Source organism: Mustela erminea, chromosome 6 (assembly GCF_009829155.1).
Source record: "Mustela erminea isolate mMusErm1 chromosome 6, mMusErm1.Pri, whole genome shotgun sequence".
Lineage (NCBI taxonomy): Eukaryota > Metazoa > Chordata > Mammalia > Carnivora > Mustelidae > Mustela > Mustela erminea.
In genome coordinates, this window is record NC_045619.1 from 1,972,599 (window position 1) to 1,991,168 (window position 18,570).

The following is an 18,570-nucleotide window of genomic DNA, read 5'->3' on the forward strand; positions in this document are numbered from 1 at the left end:
AAATACCTCATTCATCACTTGCTCATTTTGAGATTATTTTGACAACCTGTTTTTTTTTTTCCAACGGCTGGTGTCCTTTTATTGATGGCCTGATACTTCCAGATTGTGTCTATCTCGGTTTCTGTCGCGTGCGCAAGAGGCTTCCGCACGGTCGCCGCATCGATTCTGATGCTGTCGTGTCTGTGTTCCCGTTCTCCGAGGAGCCTGTGGATGTCGGTAGGAGGCTTTGTGCCAACAGAAGCACTGAGGTTCCACTCAGACGTAGACAGGCTCACGCCGCCCAGACCCGCGGGCTGCGCATTCGTTTCCCACCGATGCCGATGTTGAACGATTCAATCTTTGATCTTGATCTCAAGATATACATTATTCAACTGAAATGCTACTTTAGTCATCGTTAAGACGGAAGCCCTGGTACCCAGCCCCTCCAGAATAAACTGCTGTGTTTGGATCACGGAGGTAGAGCCTGGTCCCCCCAAGACATTGGCAAGGAAGGGGTTGCGTGGGGCTCAAGGCCCGGGGAGGCTCTAGGACTTTGCTAGGACTCGCTGGCGTCCAGCGGGAGGACATGGGATACTGGCACAGGGGCAGGGACAAGGCTACCGGTGGGACGCGGGAAGGGAGGCAGGCCGCGAACACAGCAAGAGAAGAGGAGATGTGCTCTGAGTCAAGGCGCCCGTGGGAGGCCGGACGGGTGGAGGCCTGGTGCGCGGGGAATGGGGGAGGAGAGTAATGGGTGTTTCTGAGGGTGTGACTCGGCCACGGGGTAGATCCTGGGGCGAGACGGACTCGGCCACGGGGTAGATCCTGGGGCGAGACGGACTCGGCCACGGGGTAGATCCTGGAGTGAGACAGAAACAGGGGGAGGAGTTGAAGGGGTCCCTGCAGACACAGCTTGGATTTGAGGGTGTGGGGGGTATTTTTACTTATTTATTTATCGTGGGTGGGGAAGGGCAAGAGAAAGAGCAAGAGAAAGAGAATCTCGAGCAGACACACGCTCAGTGCAGTGTCCGCCGAGGCCCTCGAACTCAGGGCCTTGAGGTCAGGACCTGAGCCAAAATGACGAGTCAGATGCTCACACGGTTGACGCACCCAGGCACCCTGAGCGTGTGGGATTGATAAGGCCTGTTAGACCGATGGTTGACGGGGTTGAGCTCCTGGAGGACGTATGGACGGGTCCCCTAAGCCTGGGCCCGTGGCAGGACTGGCTGGGAGGTCCCCAGAGACAGGAAGCAGAGACGGGAGGAGGCGGGACTCGGAGACGGCAGAGTGGAAGACGGTGCCCAGCACCGGGGAAGGACAGAAGCAGCCGCTGTGCCCACGGGGGACGGGTGGCTGTGCCGCCCAGCGGACAGGAGCAGGAACACGTCGGGCAGGGCCGAATGAAGACGTTCAGATTCTAGGGGGTCGAGGGGAGCCGAGCCTCGGACTGACCATCGGGTGCGGTAGCACAGACGCTGCTGTGGGGTCGCGACTGACGGCAAGCGTCCAGAAGACACTCAGGAGAGAAAGACGGAGGCGAGTCTCTGGCTGGGGGCAGCGGCACATTCGTGTGGACCTGGGGACGAGCCAGCGGGAACGGCAGCGCCGTGGAAGGCCACGTCGGCCCTGCCCTTCCCCAAGTCCTAAGCACACCCCAGCTCCCCAGGGTGTCTGGTTTTCTTAATCTCCGCTCTTTCCATGCCTACTTTTCTCTTCTCCCTTTCTTTTTAAACTGAGACACGTTGTCCCAAACTGCTTTTTTTTAATTTAATTTGATTTTTCAGCATTCCAAGATTCATATTTTTTGTTGGGTTCTTTGTGTGCTCGAGCTTTCCAGGTCTGGCGTTCCCGGAATTACTCATCGCGCCCTCCCGCCTAAGCACGACAGTCCACGGGTAAAAGTTCTATTTTCCAGATCTGAAGTGTTTCCCTCTGATGCTTTGAACGCGCTGCCCCATCCTCCTCTTCCTCGGTCACATCCTGTAGTAAAATTAACGTATGAAGGAACAAAGGCAAGTTCAAAGCCAGGAAGACAAAGAACAGACCCTACAAAGAACCGGGAATAAAATTGACGGATTTTCCCTTAGTAGCGCGGAATGCAGGAAACACAGGAGGACGACATTCAGCTGTTTGATCCATCCCCATACTTTTATTTCAGTGTCACCCGTACGCCGTGCCGTCGCAGCGCCTCTGACATCGGCGGGCTCCTCGAGGCTCTGGCTTCGGCTCGCTTTTTCTGGGAAGGGCCAGGCCTCCCCAACGTTAGCTCAGGAGGCTCGGAGGACGAGGACGGGGTGGTGAGGGAGCCCCGGGGAAGGGCGCCCCCCTCATGTGTCCTGTGGGTCGAGAGAGCCCAGTCAGGTGTCCCTGGGAGGAGTATCCGTGCCTCCACGGCCCCGTCCCAGCCCCGGGCAGGAGCTGCCGGGTGCAGCAGGACTGGGAGTCGTCACTCTGCCCTGAGCCTGTGTTGGAGGAGCCGGTGTACCCCCCGCCGGCTTGTTTCCAGGCCAGCGGAGCCCCGGCCAGTCCATCTCCCAGTGCTCTCCACCCCTGGGGTTCCCCACCATGGCTGCTCTGGGGGTGACCTTGCGAGGGAACCCATGGAGAGCCTGGGGGGCTCCTGCTGCGTCCTGCGGTGACTCAGGCCTGGTCCTTCTCTCCACCTACTGCATTGGAGCCGGGCGCTCCCCGGCAGTCACCTGTGTTCTGCAGTCAGGGGCGTCCTGTCCGGGATGCTCCACGCCCCTCTGGCTTCCGCTGCATTGGGCTGGCCTGTCTCGATCTTGATTTGGGTCACGGACATACGCACGGTTCCTCAGTGTGTGGTTTGGTTACTCCTTCTCATTATTTTGGAAAAAGATTGTTATAAAAATTACTATAAAATATGCTTCTTTGAAACCAGAAGCCAAAAACAACCTCTGGGTTGAGAGCAGAAGCCCAGTCCAGTCTGGGGCTGACCTGACCCACCCGACCGGGCAAAGAGGGGACAGTGGGGTGCGGGGAGTTGAAAGGCATGCAAAGGAGGGAGCGTCCCGGCGCTGCATCCGAGCAAGGAGCGTCCCGGCGCTGCGTCTGAGCAGGGCGTGCAACGGGCGGCGGCTGGCCACACCCTAGCTTCGCTCTTCCCCGGCAGCTCCGAGATTGTGGGTGAATTCTCCGTGTCTTTACTTGGAAAGTGAAGTTAGCAGGTGACAAGGCGAAATCCTGTATTCCGTGATGTGACGTCACGTTAGGACCCACCACACGTGCAAACATGGGGCTGGGTGAGAAGAAGCCTGTGGTTTCTAGAGCGCGCGTGTCTGGGATGTACCTAGACCCTGTGAGCACGACGGAAGCCAGCCGGGCGGAAGGTACTGGGATGTGCCAAGCCTGAGAACTCAGACCCGGGGACTCGGGCCGTCAGCAGAGGACCCGGGGAAGTCGCAAGCCCCAGCCTCACTCTCCTCCTCTGTGAAGCGGGCGGTGGCCGTGCGGGGTGGCTGGGACAACGGTGTCGTGCTGAGCATGTCCTAAGCACCCGGTAATTGCTACCATTGCTTTGAATCATCATGTAACGTGTGCTGCTGTATTTTATGTCCCTTTGGGGACCAGTTAGGAAAATGTGTCACTTCTCAACTATAAAATTTTACAATGTACCAACTGTACAAATATTGATTCTCTGTAATAAAGGGCCTTCGCTCCCATGTGAATGAGGGAGCTGGTTCATCTCCCCACCCCAGCGAGGCTCCCCAGAGAGGGCTGCCCAGATCCACGGTTCCCACAGGCACCTGTCCCCGAGAGTGGGTTGAGAGCCACGCGTGCAGATCCGGTAAATCACAGAAAAACCAGGTGAGGTCACCAGGCCAAGATGCTGGGGAGCTAACAAGGCACAGAAATATCTAGAAATTATGGCAAAGAAACACCCGCTGAGAGGTAGGCTTCATGCATTCCTTTGCTGTTTCATTCCACAAAACCACGGGTCTTCTGTGCACCAGGCTCTGTTCCAGACTGTGGAACCACTGGCGAGCCGTCCCGATGTGGACCCCGGCTTTGGGGATATGAGCTTGGCATTGTCTTTTATTCACACACACACTCCGCGGATATCTGCTGTTCCCCACCGCGTGGTAGGCAGCACTGGGGGCACAGCAGCAAGTAGAGTAAGTCCCAGTTGTCACAAATGCACGTGTTATTTGGGGATCCAACGCACAACAAAAAAATGAAAGCGAGTCACAATCTGGCAGCTGGTGGTCGATCCTGGGAAGGAACACGGCACCAGACAAGGGTCTGGACGTCCAGGGGCACGGACGCTGCCGTGGTGGCAAGGGCCCGCACGCCTGGGGTGCGGACTCAGTAGCAAACTCTCACTGAGCAGCTGCGACACCGCAGGGCCTTCCCTGGTGATTCTGGGCACTCGCAGCCCAGGGTGTGGAAAAGCAAGTTCAAAAAAACAACCAGAGAGTGATGTCGTGTGTCACGATGGCTGGACTCGCCGCCTCTGTCGCAGTCTGGTTCTAGCCCTGAGGCAGCTTTGCCTGCCTTGGATACATTGTTTCCTCTTCCCCAAATTTGAGAAATAGTCATCAAACACAGGGTGGTTTTCAGAAGGGGCCATTGAGGCTCAGAGAGGTAAAGTAGCCCCGACACGTGAGTCCCTGGGTTGAAACCCTCCCCCACCAGGGCTGCAACTGGCCGAGCCTGGCCCCCGGGGAGCCTCCCTGTAGAGTGGGCGATGACCTGGTGGTCCAGTTAGATCGATGGGCGGGTTGGGGTGCTTGTGAGTAGGACCGCACCCACCGCACGGAAGGTATTTGCACCTGCTTCCCAGGACGGCAGAGACCCCAGGCAGAGCTGTTCATTCTGGAATGGTTTCCAAGCCTCCACTCAGCTCATGGGCCCTTCTCTGCTGATAGAACAAAGGTTCAGGCGTGAGAGGGCAGCGCGTTCCCAGACGGCCCGGGGGGTGTGCGGCACGCACCCACAGACTCGAGGCCAAGAACCAGAACTTTCCGAGCCCTCCTGAGATCCAGGTGTTGGGGGTGCTCTGGGTTCCGGAGAGGACTCCGTGCCCTGAGTGACATCTGAAGGCAAACCCCAGCTTATTTCCTCTTGTCTCAGTCAAAAGAGCCCGATTTCTCGCAACGCTTCCGTCATGGCGTGAGCGAGGCGGTGTGTGTGGAGAAATGACGTGGTTGTGCATCTGTCAGTGAGGCATGTCCGTCGTGCTAGCCGTGTGCCCGAGGGTCTGCGTGTGTGTGCACGTGCCCGTACGTGAGTGTGTACGTAACTGGCGTCTGCAGTAGTAAGCATATGTGTTATGCTCCACTCTCTGTGCACAAGCGAATGGGCATGACCCTTGCTAAGCCCTGCACGTTTCAGGAAGCCAAGGTCATGACGTCATTGTGTGCGGAGAAATGACCGCCAGAGCACAGGGAGGTCGGGCTTCTCCCCTGGAAGACCGAAGGGCGCACGTCCCAGCACGGAAGACGGCAGGAGCCTCCAGCGCAGCGGCGGGTCCGCGGGGGCCCCGGGCGACCCTGAAGGAAGGACATGAGCCGCGAAAGGCTCACGGGCACCGTCCCCACTTCCTCTCTCAGCCGGCCAGGGGCCTCTGGAAACGCATTTCTAATCCGCATAATCAGCCTTCCCTGGCTGCCGGCGAGTCTCACGGCTCACTGCCACCCGCTAACTAGGCCGACCTTTCATTTTACGTCCCCCTTGCTGAGAATCGGGTCGGGGGGAAGCTTGGCGGTGAACTGGGAGCTATCGGTGTTCTCAGCGTGTAATTCTCATGGCAACTATTCTCGATCTTTGGTCGTAAATTACGGAATCATCCTTATCTGATAGCGTTTAGGGAGCCGCCGCGCAGTTCCCGGCGGTGTGCTGAGAGCCAGAGAGGAGGGACCAGCAGGGTCGGGATCCCCGGGGACGTTCCCGGCGCGGACGCGCAGCAGGAGGCCGGCTGGGGAGATCCGGAGGGAGGCCCCATTCGGACCTTGAGAAGCTTTGGCGGGAACAAGGCGGGTGGCTGTGTCCACGGAAGCCACGGCACCTTGTCCGGCCCTGTGGTCCCAGGGGGGGACGGAGTGAGAGAGGAAATGCCAGGCGGCTCAGCCAGAAAGTCTGCAGACCTACCCAGCGGGCAGCCCTGACCACCCTTCCCAGAGCCGCCTGAACCGGTGTGTGCCAGGCCCTGGGCCAGTCCGGGACGGACGGCACCCCCGGCAGGTGGCCACAGGACAGGCCCGGGAACGACTACTCCAGGGCCAGGGGAAGGACGTCGGTGCCAGACAGGAGTCACAGCGGCTGCGTGACTTCCTTCGGGTGTGAGGGCTCACCAGCACCCTTGGAAGGCCCAACGTGTCAACTCAGTCTTAAGAAACTTTCGTGTTTTCAAAGGAGGAAAACCATGGTAGGCACATTCCAGATGGAGAGACCCCCAGCACGCCAGATGCTGAAGGACCGTCCGTGGGTCTGGGTCAAAGCATCCAGGAGAGACGACCAGGACGGGCAGCCTTATCTCGAGGCTTTAGGGCTGTGTGGGCCCATGTGGATCATCTCGCGGGGGAAAGGACCAGTCCCAGGCTTGGAGGAAGATAGGAGTCTGCGGCAATGGGCAGGGCGGATAGGAGAAGAAAGCTGCAGGCCAACAGCTGCCCCCTGGGGTAAGTGACAGAGGTGGGACAGAGCCCGGGGGACCGTGCCGGGGGTGAGAACAGGGGTTCCTGGGAGGAGCCGAGGGCTGTATGCACCAGGACCAGGCTGGCCGGGCTGGTGAGGGCGCCGGGGAGGAGCCAGGCTCCCGGTGGGAAAGGTCAGGCAGGAGAGGAAGTCAGCACTGCGGGGGCCGCGGCCGCGGACTGGGGAGCCAGCCGCCTGCTCTGTATTTCTCCCCACCTCTTACTACAATGGGGCAGATGACCTGTGCAGCCTTTTCTGGATTCTGCAAACCAGCACTTACTGTTTCCTGATGCAAAATCACACACATCCGCTGTGAATACATTAGGAGACACGGAAATGGACCGAAAGCGGTGTGACAGGAGAGAATACTAACATTGACTGGACATCTCCCCCAGGAGGCACATCGTGTTACACTAAGGGGTCTCTGCCGAGACCGGGCCAGTCGGGGTGGGGCTAGCGGGGGGCAGGGCTGCGTGGTGCTGGGGCAGCAGCAGGAGGTTTGCGGGGAAGACGGAGGTGAAGAGCTGGGCGGGGAACAAGAGAGGACGACCCGGCCGGGAGAGTAGCGCCGTGTGCCCCGCTCCGAGCCCTCCGTGGACCCCGGTCTCCCACCACAGCTGGCGGGGGCTTGATGCTCTGGGTAACTGTGGGCGTATGAAAGCAGTGTTGGAAGGGGCCATGCAGGTCACACTCTGGGATTCATGAGGGAATGAGCCCCACGGTGGCCAGACGATATGGGAGGCCTTGAGTTTCTTGGGTCTCATGGATTCGGGCTTGGATGGGTCAGAGCTGGGACGGGAGAGCTAATACTCAGATTCCAACAGAAAACAAAAGTTCAACTGTAACTAATTGGTCTATTTTATTTATAGTTAAATTATCCAGATATAATTTGGTTTATTGTATTTACTCGAAAGATTGTTAAACACCATCTAATTCCATGCACTACTCCAGGCAGAGGAAACACAATGAAAAATGAAAAGCACGTCACCAAGCACCCACAGAACTTCGATGCTGGAACAAATGTAAACAAATGTGCACGTAAATATGCAAAAGCCCACAACAGCGAATCCAGGAATACCACGAGACGCGTGTCCTGGGATTGGGGCGGCCCTCCCCTCCTAACCAGCTTCTATTCTCAGGTGGAAACGGACTGAATTTCTCAGCAGGGAGAAACGGACAAGCCAGGAGGGAAGGTGCGTGGTATCCCCATCCGGGAGGAGGGCAGAGTGGGGAGCCTCTGGGTCTGATCTCCCTGGTTTGAGCAGCTGGAACATGTCCCAGCTAACCAGCATTTCCCCAAGACTGTTGCTGTTGCCAGAAAACCGAAGGACCCATAGGATGATGATGGTTGATTTTATGCGTCGCCTTGACTGAAGCGTAGCATGCTCAGATATTTGGTCAAAGTTATCCTGAATGTTTCTGTGAGGTGTTTTGGATGAGACTCGCGTGGCAGTCAGTGTGGGTGGGCCACATCCAATCAGATGACGGCCTGAATAGAAGGAAAAGATGGACCTTCTCTCAAGGAAGTGGCAATTCTTCCTGCCTGCCTGCCTGCCTGCCTGCCTGCCTTTGGACTAGGACACTGACTTCTTTCCTTTACCTAAGATGGGAACTACAACATCAGCTCTGCCGGCTCTCGGGAATTTGGACTCAGGCTACACACGTACTCTCGGTTGTCCTGGCTCTTCCCCTTACCAACTGACTCTGCAGGTCTTGGGGGTTCCTGTGATCCAGTTCCATAAAAAACCTCTTCATAATATACACGTCCGCCTAATGGTTCTGTTTCCCTGGGGAGCCCTGACCGACACATCACTGGGCCAAAATCATCCCACGGATATTTTAACCACAGCGGACAGGCACCATCCGGTGGGTGCCAAATGGGGGGAGTCTGGTGGGGATACTGAGCGTATGGCCAGACTCCCAAATGCCATGAGGGTGGCCCGTGTAGATGTGCCCGCGATCACTCAACTTCGCAGGACTGTGGTCCTCCAGAGCACACAGCGGGAGTTTCTGGATCTCACATGTGCTGCGTCTGCTCTGCACACGCATGTCAGAGGGGTAGACGCCACGACCACAAACGAGGTGGGATGACCTCGGGCACCCTCGCTGATAATGTGACATTTTTGTTCAAGTTTCCCATCATCCATATCAGACTTTATCTGCATAGTTTATAGCATGCCGAAGATCTAATCTCGTTTTTAGGATGTAATTTAGTTACAATTCTCACATCGTAAAAGCCACTCCTCTGATGTGGCAGTGAGGTGGGTTTTAGTAGATTCACAGAGCCGTGTACAATCCGCATCGCGCCATCAGAGAACATTTGCATCACCCTGAAAAGAAATGCTGGACCGATTAGTAATCGTCCGCTTCCCCTCAGCTCCCGGAAACCACTAATCCGCTTTCTTCCCCTAGGGGCTTGCCGTATTCCGGACATTTCGTGTGAGTACTCATACAGTGTGACCTTTGGTGATTGGTTTCCTTCAGTTAGTGTAGCGTGTTCAAGGTCCGCCACGGGGGAAGGCTGTCCGTGCTGCATTCCTTTCTCACGGCTGGAAACGGGGCCTCAGCGACACGTCCCACACCGTATCTATCCAGAGTCCCGTTGATGGACTTTGGGTAGTGTCCACGTTTTGGCTGTTAGGATCCACGTAGCTGCGAACATTCTTGCACAGGTGTCATGTGGACATGATTTCAACTTTGAGAGCGTTCACCGAGGAATGAAACTGCTGAGTTGCGTGGGAACTGTGTGTTTAATATTTGGGGCACCAGCGAGACTCTTTTCCTAGGGTGGTGTGACCATTTTGAAATCCCACCAGCCACGTACAAGGATTCCAGCACCCCCCCAGCCCCGTGCTCACCAGCACTTGCTGACGTCCACCTGTTTTCATTTTGGCCAGCCGAGCCCGTGCGAAGTTGCGTCTGCATTTCTCTCGAGCTAGTAACGTGGACATCTTTTCCGTGCTTACCCCCCATTCCTGTATCCTCTGGGCAGAAATCCTTTGCCCACTTTTAAACTGATCTATTCGTTTTTTTACTGTTCAGTTGTAAGAGCTGTTTGCATGTTCCGAATGCAAGTATCTTATCCAATCTATGATTTGCAAACATTTCCCCCCATTCCTGAGGCTGACGGTACTCTTTTGAGCCGCAAAAGTTTTGGGTTTGGATGAAGCCACGTCTGGTGTGCTAAGACACAATTGCTTACACCAAGATCACAGAGGCTTATTCTTGGTTTCTTCGAAGTGTTCTGGTTCTAGCTCAGGAAGAGCTCGTCATCTTGTCCCAGCCCGGGGTCTGTACAGAGTTGATTTCACCGTGCAAAGTGAGGACCCCCACGTCCTTCTTTTGCAGATGCTGCTTATCACTGCGCTGTTTATCCAAGCACCATTCTCTCCCTAGAGAACGGTCTTGACATCCTGGTCAAAATAGTTGGCCATAAATGCAAAAGTTTGTGTCTGGACTCGCAGAGCTGTTGCATCGACCTATACTTCCATCTTCACGCTAGTGCTGCACCCTACAGATTACTGTGGCTTTGCGGTAAATTTTTAATCTGGAGAATGTGTCCACTGACCTTGTCCTTCGTTCTCAAGATAGATTTGGGCATCTCAGCCTCCTGGCATATCCTTCTGCATTTTAGGGTTGGCTTGTAAGTTTCTGGGAAAAAAAAAAAAAGAAGAAGAAGAAGAAGAAGAAAGAAAAGGAAAGAAAAAGACTTCAGGATTTTGATAGAGTTTATGTTAAATCTCTAGATTGATTTGGGGAATGTTGCCATCTTAACAGTTCTAAGCCTCCTGATCCATAAATAGGCACTATTTTTCCCACTTATTTGGGCCTTCCTTAATTTCTCCTAATGATGTTTTGTGACCTTCTTTGCATGAAATTTGAACTTTCTTTGTTAAATACACTCTAAGTATTTTATTCTTATCCTATTGCAACTGGATGTGCTTTTTTAAAATTTGCTTTTGGAGTGTTTGTTGCGCCTGTGTAGAAATACAACTTTTTAATATATGGATCAGGTACGCGGCAACTTCGCTGAATTTGTTCATCTGCTTTTGTTTGTTACTTTTTAGTCATGTCTACACCCAACATAGGGCTCAAACTCACCACCCCAAGATCAAGAGTCACCTAACTGAGCCAGCCAGGCGCCTCTGTTCATTGGTTTTAATAGTTGTGTGTGTGCATGTTTGTGGGTTTGAGTTTCTTAGGACAATCTATAGGCAGGATCGTGTTATCTGTGAATGGAGATAGTTTTACTTCTTCCATTCCAACCTGGGTGCTTTCTGCTGCTTTTTCCTATCTAAGCTGCCCTGACCAGACCTTCCAGTAAAATGTTGAAGAGAAGTGGTAAGAACAGACATCGTGCCTTGTCCTGATCTCAAGGGGAAAGCAGGATTCCGCCCTTAAACCAGGATGTTAGCTGTGAGATGTCTGTGTATGTCTTTTAACAAGATGAGGAAGCTTCTTTTGATTCCCAGTTTCTCGTGTGTGCTGTATCGTGGAAGGGTGTTGGAATGTGTCAGATGCTGTTTCCTCATGGACTGAAATGTCATGTTGTTTTGTCCTTTCTTCTATTGGTGTGATGTATTACACTGATTGATTCGGCAATGTTTAACCAACGGCAAAATCCCAAAGGGCCATGTCGTGTGATCCTTTTCATATGTCACTGGATTAGGTGTGTGTGGATTTTATGGAGGGCGTTTACTCCTATCTTCATAAGAAATATTGATCCTTAGCTCTCTTCTCTTACGATGTCCGCGTCTGTGTTATTTATGACGGCTGGTTTAAAGTCTCTGCCTTCAAAACCCTATGTCCAGGCTCCCCAGGGAGAGATTCTGTCAATGGCTATGTGCCCTGCCCTGTGGATTGGCCATACATTTCTGTTTCTTTATGTGTCTGTCTCTCTCTTTTTTTTTAATTCTTTCGTGAAAACTGTGCCTTTTAAATAACATAATGGAACAACTCTGGAAATCGGACTGCCCCTCACTCACCGTGCTTCTCCTTGTTCTGCTTGTTTAGTGTCTTTCCTGTGCTTTCTCTATAGGCTTGTGTTCCTTGCTGTGTGGGGTCACTGACTAGCCCAGCTGTCACCTGACCACTGCAGGCAGCTGACAATCCTGCCTCAGCCTTGGCCTCCTGCTTGCTCAGCGCCTCAAGGTCAGTCAAAGTGAGAGACAGGCCCTCCTTCGGTCTTTTCTGGGCATTCGCCCAGCCCTGCCTGTGTGACTGGTCTTCTGGATCCCCAGGAATATTTTGAAGTTTTCCAAACCACGACTCTGGACATCTCACTCCCCCCACTTTTCCTTTTAAGACTTTTAGCCAGTTTCTGTTTTCTCCAACTGGTGTCATTGCCTCAGGCAGCTCAATGTTAAGCAGCTGCTGCTGATTGTTTTTGACAAACACCCTGGGTACACAGCTTGTTGGCACAGAATGAGTTCCGAGTCAGGGCAAATGAAGACAAGCCCTTTGAGTTGTTAGTTTCCAGGTAACCGCCGGACAGTTCAAACACTGAGAGTCCTGTAACTCAGGAGCCTTGTGGGAAACTCCAAACTCATCTTGTCCCTGAATGGCTGTCCACTAGCTTTCTCATCCTCTGGGGTCTGCGGCACGGACTTCCACCACGTCTGATGATTGGGTCCGTGTATTCCCTTGACTCAGCCGTGGGGCGCCTGAGCATTTGCCCAGATGCTGCTCCGATATATGTGCGAGGGCGTTTCCAGGCAAGGTGAACATTTTAATTGGTAGACGGAGTCAACTGTACTTCCCTCTCCGATGTGAGTGAGCCCAGCCAGTCAGTTGAAGACCAGAATAGAACAAAAAGATGAACAGAAATCCCTGCCCAACAGCTTGAGCGGAATACCAGCCTCTCCCTGCCTTCAGACTCCCACTGAAATGTTACCTATCCTTGGGTCACGGGCACTCCAGCCTGCAGACTAGAGGGTGCCCTGTTAGCTCTCCTTGATCTCAGGCCTTTGGACCCGGGCCAGAGCCCCTCCGCCAGCCCTCCTGGGCCTCCAGCTTGTAGACAGCAGATCCCGAGATGTCTCAGTCTTCATAATCTTGAGAGTCAGTTTCTCATAGGAAATATATTTCTGGATAATTTTTATATAGGGACATCCACAGTAGGATGTGTCCACATGGGTAGCGTTGTGCTGCTTCTCTGGAGAACGCTGACGAATACGGCCTAAGTGCCGCGGTCGGTTTCAAAGCAGCCACGGCAGCTTGACTACAAGGCCCCAGGCTGCGAGTTCCTCCTCCGTAATGGAGACTCGGCCGTTCTCCTCCAGCAGAGGCTTCATGTCGTTGCCCGACTTTGCTTAATACACGGTCTGAAAAGGCTGATTTTGACTAATGTCTGCCCTGTTCCTCTCGCTTTGCTGAAGGAGTGGATTTTCAGAGAGCCGCCCCGCCTCACCCCGGAAGCACTTCTCACTGTCTTTCCTGGTTCTCCCCAGAGGGAGTGAAGAGGGCACGTGTGGCCTTGGGGGGATTAACACAGAACCCAAATGCAGGACCTGAAAGATCAGAGCGGATTTTGGAGGAGCCTGATTTGGCAGGGACTTGGGTCATCTGGTGATGAGGTGACTAGTCCCAGTCTGGGTTAGTGGGCAGGAGAATAAGGAAGACCAGTCGGTGAACGGCTTTGGGTCCTGGGCAAGAGAACAAGGCCCCGATGCCTGCGGGTTTGGACGCTGCATCCGAGAACAACCGCCCACCATCGGAGCGAGAGGCTTAGGGTCATGGGGTACTGAATACACTGGAGCGGCATGGGATGTTCAAGGGGGGCGAGCAGTGCAGCTGGGCACGTAGGACCTGGGCTTGGTGAGTGCGGGTCACTCTGATCTGGGACCCAGGCAGAGAGGCGGCCCGGAGGGGCTGCCGGTGCTCTCCAAGCTGGGTCTGGCAAGGCAGAGGCTGCCGGGCCTGGACGAGAGTCTGTTAACCGCAGTGGTTGAGACACCAAGGAGCCGCTGGACAAGCGAAGACACCATGAAGGGAGAGGAGCGACCGGGCGTGGGACGCACGGGGGACACAGGGTTCCCGCCGACGTGGTTTGAAAGCAGATCTGGGAGCGTCTGTGAATCTCCTGAAGTAGGTCAGGTTCCGCACGGACGCGCAGTGTTGGCAGACACGGCCGGCTTGACCCCGAGCTCCGAACCGTTACTCCTGGACGCAAGGTGACAGCCACCGACTGGGCCCACAGTCTTCCCAGAGGGCCTGCCTGTGCTCTTGGTGCTGGGGATGGAGGCCCGCGGAAGGCTGGGATGTGCCCCATTCTCGCGGACTGTGGGGACTGACAGAAAACCAGAGCTGAGGTGGGAAGAGGCACGCTCCGGGGGTTGTTCTGTGCAGTGACCTGAGCGAGGCCCGGGGCGGCGCTGGGGGGCGGGGCAGCCGGAGCAGAAGCCCCCGGGCGAGGGGCTGGGCAGGGGTGAGCGATGGCTCGGAAGCCGCAGGGCCGTGCGGGCAGAGGTGTGCAGAGGGGAGAGGGGAGAGCACAGGGCCAGAGAAGGGGCGGCCATGAGAAGCAGGGCCTCCTGGGCGGAGTGGCTCTGGCGTTTCCTCCGCGTGGCCTTCGGACTGAGCAGGGACACGAGGTGCTCTGCACTTCTCGCGGGTCACCGTGGCTGCTGTGTGAGCAGATGGTGAGGCAGAGAGCAGGACGTCACGCTCATTCTTCCAAATTGAGGGTCTGGTGTGACAACGCAGCGGCTGTCAGCATCCACCCGCTTAGTGGTGAGCAGAGCTGAGCAGGAGCCGTGGGAGCTGCCGGCGGGGGCAGTGGGGGCGGCGGGAGGCGGCGGGAGGCGGCGGGAGGCGGCGGGGGCACTTGTAACATGCTCTCTACGAACTGACCAGCGAGACCTTTACAGAAACTGGAGATCTGCGTCTGGGGAAGGAAGCTGCGTCTAGGGACTGGAAGCAGATTTCTGGGTCCCCCCCAGAAGCTGACTGGCAGCACCAGACCCTTCACCACAGACACAAACCTCTGTCTCTAGTTCGGTCTAATTAGCGAGACGTCCGAATTGCCAGACGACCTCCTCCTCTCGCAAGTTCGCGCGTGCCGCTGTCGTTTCCGGCACAGCCGCTGCAGGTGGCTCGCGGTGCGAGAGGCCGTGGGGTGCGGCAGGGGGAGACACTCAGGGCCGCCCTGCAGGACTAAACCCGACTCCGACCGGCCGAGCTCCGCTGCAGGCTGGTGGCCGACCTCGGCTGGGTGTGATGTTAAACAAGCTAACTTGGGACCCGCTTGGCCTTGCCCGTGGTGGTTGCTGCAGTCGCCTCAGAGCAGGGTCTGCTGAGCCCCTCGCCAGCAGGAATGCAGGGGAGGCACGTCGCATGGGGAAGCCTTACACGAGGCAGGTCTGAGCTCTGGCTGCACGGACCCCACCCGACCGATCATCCATGTGCCTGCGGCTTCTCGGACCCCCGGTTCCCCTGGTACAGAGACATCCTTGAGAAATGCGTGCTCGTGACCTTGAACAGTGCAGAAGGCACGTGGAAGGGGCAAGTGATACACGCCTCCGTCACCTGGAGGAGGTGCAGGTCCTCCTCCAGGCACACTGGCCACCAGGGACTCAGGGCCAGTGGGCGGCTGAGGTCACATTCCAGCGATGACCCCGCTTCTGGGGGCTCAGGGTCCGGTGAGCGCCCCAGCTGCCATCTGTCCTTGCCTGAGCGGTGGGAGGGCTTGAGTGTGCTGCCTCTCGCCCACCGCTGGCCATCTCCGACCTGTCCCCGTGGCTGGGGAGGGACTCTGGGCCTGGCTAGCTCCTCTCAGCCTCGGGTCAGGTCGGCTGAGTGCCTGTCCCTCCATCCACTGTCTGGTCCTGCCGGACCCTGAATGGGGACAGTAGGAGTGACCGTGTCACCATGGTCTCGCCAGATGACGCGGCTCCTTCAGGCCAGCGGAGGACGTGGGAGCTGCCTACTGACCCTGACTGTGCTCACGCAGGCTGAGCCTGGGGCCGTGGGAGGCAGAGAGAAGAGGAGGCCGGCTGTGCGCTACCCTCAAGGCCTCAGGGGGCCAGCGGGTCACTGGGGGGAGGGGCCCTCTGATCCACCGCGACCCTCCCTCAGGGCCCAGTACCCGGCCCCCCAGGACCCTACAGTCTTGCTCTGCCCCTCCACCTGCTTGACAGAAAGAGGGGGGACTCGGAGTGTTACCTGCCCTCCCCTGTTTCTCCGGACACTCCTGACGAGGATGCAGCTGGCACCACCCCCACTCCAGTGTCCAGCCTTGCGGGGAGACCAGACACGACACCCGTAGTCCCAGTGAGGAGGACAGATGTCACCTCAGCTTCCAGGCCACACTGAGCCCTCGGGGGAGCATGAGGGAGCCGCCCGGACCCAGCACAGGGTCCCTGCCTGTCTGAGGGAACTGACCACGATGCTGCCCCCTCTAAGTGCCACAGATTCTGCAGTCAAATGCTCTACCCCTGAGCTATACCCCCTAGTGCCACAGATTCTGAACAAAGTCAGGACAGCGTGCTTCTGTCCCTAGTGGCGCTGTGTGTGTCCCACCTGTCCTGAGCATGTGGTTGGGTGGCCAGGAGCTGGAGGCCTACACTCAGTGTCCGGGGCCCAAACCCTTTCTTGGTCCCCTCTGAGGGGTGCTACCTTGCACAAGGAGATCACGTGAGCCTGTGAACACACGTGGTTCCACGGAGAGCTGCCTCCTCACCGGAGAGGGGGCTCGGGTCCTCCCGTCCACACCGGAGCTCCTGGCATGGGCGGGCACCCAGCAGTCTGAGCAAGGAGGAGGGGTCAGGAAAGGACCAGGAGTGGGGGGCAGCCGTGAGCCGCCAGGGGAGCACACGTCGGCCTCCGTGCCCCCCTGACCCCCGCAGAGCAGCACAGAGAAGACGCAGCCGCACCGTCCTGGCGGACTTTACGGAAGGATGCTGAAATCTGGGCTTCCTATCATTGCCCAGTTTTTGCGACCATTTAAAGACATTAAGAAAAATCCTAACTCACAGACCATACAGAACCAGGCACAGGCCACACTTGGCCCCTTGAGCCATAGTCCACAGTCCATGCCCTGTGAGGTCCACATGAGAAGGACTGCCTTGGTCAGCACCCGCTCCAGCACCTCCTGGGTGACTCGTCTGACCCTCCCTGGGCCTAGGGATGGAGCCACGACGGGCGTGGAAGCCCCTCCCACTTGCCGTCTGCATGGTGCGGCATGTGTCCCACCGACAGCAAGGCGCTTCCGGAAGGCCGGTAGCTCCTGGACATGCCGGACACATCAGGAGGGTCCCCTCGGGAAGCAGCCCGTGAGCGGCCACCTGGAGGCTCTGCGCGGACACAGTGATGGGGGTGACTGCCCGCCGGCCGAGGCGGCGACCAGGACAAAGCACCAAGGACATGGGTAGCAGAGACAGCGCGGGCAGCCGGGCCAGACGGGCCACAGGCAGACCTACAACGTTCCCATCCCGGCACCCTGGGCGGGTGGAGAGGCCTCTGCTGTCAGGCAGAGGCCGAGTGGCCAGGAGGCGGAGCCCGCGTGGATTGATTAACGGATCAATGTCAAGTCAGAGAGAGGCCTCCAGGGGCACGCCCCGACCTCGCCCCAGCCCCCGCCGGCATTTCCATCAATGGCTCGGATGAAGGCATAACAGTCCTGCTTGTCAACTCTGCAGATCCCGGCTGGGAGCAATGGCTAATGTGGTGGAAGAAATGTTCTGGGTACAAAGAGCCTCTTGACAAGCCGGGACAATGTCTGGAGTGAGCGAGATGGCAGTTAGCAAGGTTTCGGGTCAAGTCCTGCTCGCCGCTCAAAAAAGAAAAAAACCCCACAACCACAAGTGTGTGAGTGGACGTGGGAAGCAGGGTCTGGCAGACGGGCGGTTCCTGCTGCGCTGGCCGGGGCTTGTGACCATGCTGCCCGCGGGACGCCCCGGGCTGGGACCCCAGCCCCACCGCAGGGCTGTGCCCAGGCCAGGGGTGACACCTCCTTCCAGGGGACACTGGCTGGGGGGAGGCACGGGGGCACAGCGGCCACGGCAGTGCGCTCCACGGGAGGGGCAGCTGCCAGTCAGTGGGTGAGGTCGGCCTGTGGAGGAGGGGCTCTCCGGAGCCCCGGAACCCCGGCAGGCAACCAGAGAGCCACTTGGCGGAGGGGACGGGGGGCAGATTCTTGGCTGGATCTAAGGACAGATGTTCTGACGACAGCCGTTAACCACGGCGTGAGCCGCCCCTCGGGACGGCCGGCTGAGCGGGAGCGACATCTGTCAGGCACCCCGGACGGCTTCCTCTCGCCGGACGGACCCGCAGGGAGGGCTCGTCAAGCCCCCGTTTTACAGGCTGGACAGCAGAGGTGGTTGTGGAGGGAGCCTGGGAGGGCTCGGCGCACCTCGTGTTAGCCGCCGGGCCTGGGGGCTTGACAACCTTGGACTCGTTTCGGGAATTCCTCCCTTAGGGCTGAAATGAGGTTTATTTAGGACACGTCAACGGGGAGCGGGTGTGCGTCTCGGGTTTGAGATATGAAAGACAGATTGAGCACAGCCCTCCTCGCTCCGAGCCGGATCCAAAGGAGAGACGGAAACGTCGGAGGACGGCAGCCCCGGGCCCCTTCCCCGCGGCAGGGCTCCAGGGAGGTGTGCAGCGAGGTCACGGGCCGGCTGCTGCTTTTCCTCAAGCGAGGTGGCATCTGGAAAATGGGTGTACTTCCCAGGGTGGCCCTCCACTGACCTTAGCATGGAGAGGTCCCTGTGGCCCACGGGGACCAGCAGGGAGAGCAGAAGGCCCTGGGCCCTGGGCATCCCCGCCATGCTTTGACGAAGTCTTACTTTCGAAGAGGTGGAGTGAGCAGAGAGGAGAGGGGAGGCTCTGCCTGCGTCCCTGGAATGAAAATTCTAGCTTTATGCCCGGGGTGGCCCAAGCTCTCCCCTTGGATCCCACACAACCATGTCATCACGGGTTCCCACAATGTGCGCA